Genomic DNA, 5,642 nt, shown 5'->3' with positions numbered 1-5,642 from the left:
ATTTAGAGGCGTCATGAATGGTGTAATTTAATTCAAGTTTATTGTTCCAAATATGACAAAGGATGTATCAAAAAATAAATTCTCATATCTAAACCTTTGGCCAAGTGCACAGGGTATGACATATCTGCCTAATTTATGAATGAAGTTTGTGAAACCACACTTTGGCTCATATTTAACAAAAGAAAACTTCTTTTCTAGTCCAAGTCAAAGGGTAGCATGAAATTATATATCTAAATATTTTATTTAAATATTTGGGTTATTTATTACCACCACTTATGAGTGAGACAGTTAGTGGGTTGCAAGTCACAGAAAAGAAAATGGAAAAGGCAATCGAAGTTTGCCTGAGACAATGTGGCTGTCAGAATTGCTCTCACTCTACCCAGGCCCAAGCTATGGGGACACTAAGAAAAGTCCCTGCAGCCCATCTCTACAAGGTCAGCAAATTTCTCCAAACTCCATTTCCATTCTCTTTCTCTGCTCTGACATCAGTTCCAATGCCATAAGCCTGAATTTGCTTTTAGCTTCCAATTTTGTTTCATTTCATCCCATTTCATCCCCATACTCTGTATCCTGATAGTCTATCCTGCCCAACTACAGTATCCATCCATAGTCCTCAGAAAATGAGTCCAGGTTAATTATCTGGGCTATAGCTTACCTGTAAGCTTTGTATAGCTTATAGTCCAGACAAGGGACTCAGAGAGCAGTTCAGCTCAGCTGGTCCACTCTGCCCAACCATCTTGAACTGAATCATGCCTTCATATCAGTGTGCAGAAAATACTGAAAGCCATGGCTTGTGTATTTTCCACATTGAGTAATAGGTGAACAAAGCTAGAATAGTAATATAAGATATCTTCCCATGAGAACTGGTTCAGCAGAACCTGTAGACACCTTGTGATGAAGAGCACACTTGCGTATTTAAAGGATATTGTCATGACGATGAGGAGATCATTACTGTGTTGAATTACGCTGATAGTTTTGTATGTTATTCTGAGCCAGCAGCGGTTACAATTTGTTAGGCCAGCTTTTGTTGTGAATGAACTGAAATATAGTTTTATTCCCCTGTAGTATACGCTGACCTGATCAGAAGGCACAAAGGAAAAGAATCTCAAGGTGAAAGGACCGGTTCAGATGCCTACCAAGACTCTGAGAATAACTACAAGGAAAACTCTTGTGGTGAAGGTTCTAAGACTTGGGATCGTTTCCAGATGAGGATCCACAAGTGACTCATTGACCTGCACAGTCCTTCTGAGATTGTCAAGCAGATCACTTCCATCAGTATTGAGCCAGGAGTCAAGCTTGAAGTCACCATTGCAGATGCTTAAATCAACATTTTTAATAAATTGATAATCAGTTGTTAAAAAAATAAATAAGTAAAAAAAATAAAGCATATTGTCAGTAGTTATTCTTGTCAGAGCCAAAATGGCACTGGGAAAAGTTAAACAAGTAAGAAATAAGCCTTATTTAAAACTATTACAAGAGGAGACAAAGACCAGAATGTAGTCTGAACTCAACTCAGACGAAACAAAGTCAAGAGTGTTATAAAATGTTGGAGTGAACAGAATATTATGGGCCATCTGTGTTTGCTGATCCTCGAATGCCTAGAAAATTGGCTCACTTATTTTTGTGTTATAAACAGCAATGTTATTAACAGAAGGCCTTGGAATCATTCCCAAATTAGCAACATGGTATGTGTTCACTGAGCTGAATTAAATGGAATGGCAGTATAGTCCAGACAAAAATACAGTTACACAAGACCCATAATCCCAACATTAAAAATGTCTCACTCAACACCAGTCAAGTCAGCCCATTATCCTGTACAGATATATACTAAGCAGTGACTCTGCAATCCAGATTTTTGTCACTCTATGATGTCACCAGCCTCAGCACAGCCTCCAGGGTCATTGTAACAGGAGAGGAAGGAATGTAGGAAAGGCAGGATTTCATATGGACAGGTATATGTCACTTTCACTTACCTTTCCTTTACCAGAGCCTAGGTGGTCCCAGCTGAACTGCAAAAGTGTCTCAAAAATGTGGTCTTGCCCAGAAGAAGAAAATGAATATTCAGCATCTTGAGACCATAGCATGTTTTTTTTAAATTTTTAAATTTAAAAAAATTTTGGCTGTGTTGCGTCTTCATTGCTGCACTCGGGCTTTTTCTAGTTGCAGCGAGCGGGGGCTACTCTTCGTTGCAGTGCACAGGCTTCTCATTGCAGTGGCTTCTCTTGTTGCAGAGCACGGGCTCTAGGCGTATGGGCTTCAGTAGTTGCAGCACGAGGGCTCAGCAGTTGTGGCGCACGGGCTTAGTTGCTCCGTGGGATCTTCCTGGACCTGGGATTGAACCTGTGTCCCCTGAATTGGCAGGCGGATTCTCAACCACTGTGCCACCAGGGAAGTCCCACAGCATATTTTAGAATTAAATCAGCATTCAAGCCCGTACTGGGACTATGTTGACCTGTGTGGGTCCACATTAAAGCAGTGGTTCCCCAAATGAGAAACTATCCTCATGAGATTGAGAAATGGAATATTGCCTGCCATACCAGTAAACAAAAGATGTCACAGTCATCAGTGATTGCAGCCACCACCAATGGTGAGCTGGTGAGCCCTGAGGAAACACAGGAAGGAAAAGAATACCTGCCATCTAGCAGCCCTCAGACTGCAGCCACTCCCCAGTGTGAGCCCTGAGGAAACTCAGGATATAAAAACACAGGATACTGGCCCCAGTTAGCTGAGGTGCATATCAAAGAAATGATTTCAGTGAGCCCAGACTCTTAAATTTTCCCATATATAGAAAAGCTCTAAATTCCTTAACTTGAGATATCTGGTTTTCTTTAATTAACAATAATTTTTTACTTTCAGACTACCTGCCCTGTTTTGCAAAACTCCTATATATTTTGGCTCCCCCCTCGCCTCCTCAGAGCAGTTCTCTCAGGGTTACTTGAGCTGTTGCCTGCCGGGCTTGAAGTCCTAAAAATTTCCGCCGAATAAAACATAACTCAACTTTTAGGTTGCAAGGTTTTTTTCAGTAGACAAGATCCTCTTATTCCCTTAGAAGTAAAATGTTTTCATGGTCAAATGAATTTTGAGAACACTGCAGACTCTATTTCTATATGGATTTACCATGTGCTTTTACATATCAAACTTTGAGAAGTCATATGGTAAGAAGAAAAAAGAAAAAAAAAACCTTTCTAATTTTGTTTATCCCAATGTTTCCCAATTTTTAGAAGATTATTTTTCTTTATTTTTACGAATCATCACATCTGAGTTAACTATCAACATTAGAGTTAACTATTGCTCTGTGGAACATATCCTGATAGTGAAACAGGAGGGAAGGGGGCAGGGCACAAAATTTAAAAGAATGACATAGCCCAAGGACACGACATAAACTGATTAGAAACAAATAGGTCCAAGATGGCGGACGAGTCAACTTCCACTAGATCTTGAGCCTCAGTATACCCTCACTGCAACACATCAGTAAACTAAATGACACACCCACAGGTGCCATGACAGTTCTAAGGCCAACCATAAAGGTCAAAAAGTGGGTGGTGGCCCAATTCCTGGAAATCCCCACCCCTTCCCCAAAATAGCTGGAATACTCCTCCCACTCATTAGCCTATGAAATTGCCCACCCCTATAAAAACTGACTACCCCATAGCCTGGGGCCCTCTCGCCTTCCAAGATGGCCCACGCTCTGTCTGGGGAATGTGTTTCTCTCTAAATAAACCCACTTCTTACCTATCACTTTGTCTCTCACTGAATTCTTTCTGCCATGAGACATCAAGAACCTGAGCTTCATTAAGTCCTGAGACCAGGTGGATTTGCCTTTTCTGTACATTTCATATAAATGGAATGATGTGATATGTGGTCCTTTTTGTCCAGGTTCTTTACTGAACATGTTGTTTTTGTGTTTCATCCATTCATAACATGTGTGAGTATACTTCATTCCTTTTTATTGATGAGTAGAATTCCATTGTATAAATGTGCCACATTTTGTCGTATTCTCAATTGATGGACATTTAGAGTGTTTCCACTTTCTAAAAATATTAGATTTACTGAGGTATACTTGAGAAATAAAATTATAAGACATTTAAAGTGTACATCCTGGTGATTTTTTATGCGTATACACTTTAAAATGCTCCCCAGCTAGTTAATTAACACATCCATGACCTCACATATTTATCTTTGCATGTGTGGGTATGTTTGAAAACAAGTATTATACAATATGGTGTTATCAATTACAATCACCATGTTTACATTATATCCTCAGATCTTACTCACTTTATAGCTGAAAATTTGTACCCTTTTACCAACCTCTCCCTATTTTCCCTACCCTCAGCCCTTGACAACCACTTTTCCAGATGCAGTACTTTTTCTGTTTTCCTGTTTGACTTATTTTACTTAGCATAATACCCTCAAGGTCTCTTCATGTTATCACAAATGGTGAATTTCCTTCTTTCTTATGGCTGAATAATACTCCATTGCATATGTGTGTGTGTGTATAGATCGCTTTTTTATCCATTAATCTATTGATGAACACTTAGGTTGTTTCCATATCTTGACTATTGTGACTAATACTACAATGAACATAGGAGTGCAGGTGTCTCTTCAATATCCTGTTTTCATTTTCGGGGGATATATATTTAGAAGTGGGATTGTTGGATCATATGTAGTTCTATTTTTAGTTTTCTAAGAATCTTCCTCAAAACATTTTTTACCCCTTAAAAGTATTTTTAACAATAAAAATAATAAGTGGCTGCTGTGTGCCAAACACTACAATACGAACATTGAATGCATTATCACAAAAAGAGATGTGGTTTATTATTTACATATTTTTTCTAACTTAAGACTCTGGGGACTGGACCAAATAAATGTTAAACATCATTAAATGTTCAGATTTTCCTCTCTTATTACATTTATCTATTTTCATGAGTTGGCCCATCTCAAGACTTTGAATAGTATACATATAATTGATATGCATATTCCAAATAAACCATTGCAGTCAATATCCTTCTATCTTTCCTTCAAACTCTAGAGCCACATAACCAACTAATAATTGGTATGCCTACTTGAATGTCTAACAGACATTTCAAACATAATATGTCCAAAACTGAATCTCGTTGATCTTTGCTCCCAAATCTAGGACTCCTACAATCTTATCCATCTCAGTAAATGACAAAATCCTGCTATTTGCTCTGACCCAAAACTTTGGTGTTTTCTTGGAGTCCACATTCATTGATTAGGCAATCCTGTTGACTCTATTTTTAGACTACAACCACTTATCATTTTCACTGCTACCACCTTGGCCCAAGCCACCATTACCTCTAGCTGAGATTATTGTAATAATCTCCTCTCCTAGCCCACATCCCTTTTTATGCCATTGCCCCTCTTCAGAATATTCTCAACAAGGAAGTGAGGATGACCTTCTATGTCAGATCATATTACCTCTCTCCTCAAGACCAAGCAATGCCTCTTCTATTTCCTATCTTACCACACTGTCCTCATAGCTATCATTCAAGGCCTGCTCTACATCAGCACCTTTGCACTTACCATTTCAACTTATTACGTTGTCATTCTCATTAGTACATTGTAATTCTCTTCCCCAGATATTGGCAGAGCTTACCCCCTCACCTCTTTCAGAGCTTCAG

At 38.9% G+C, this 5,642-nt stretch overlaps 1 non-coding gene across 1 annotated transcript; it reads left to right on the top strand.

Annotated features, from left to right (window-relative positions):
* Positions 1–931: 931 nt before the first annotated feature.
* LOC137769725 (small nucleolar RNA U54) lies at positions 932–998 on the top strand. Its single transcript, XR_011075046.1, has one exon. It is a non-coding gene; the product is annotated as a small nucleolar RNA U54 (small nucleolar RNA).
* The last annotated feature ends 4,644 nt before the right edge of the window (positions 999–5,642 follow it).

This window comes from Eschrichtius robustus, chromosome 9, assembly GCF_028021215.1.
Source record: "Eschrichtius robustus isolate mEscRob2 chromosome 9, mEscRob2.pri, whole genome shotgun sequence".
Taxonomy (NCBI): Eukaryota; Metazoa; Chordata; class Mammalia; order Artiodactyla; family Eschrichtiidae; genus Eschrichtius; species Eschrichtius robustus.
Note: the sequence above shows the minus strand (reverse complement) of the source record. Positions and strands in the feature narration are given on the sequence as shown.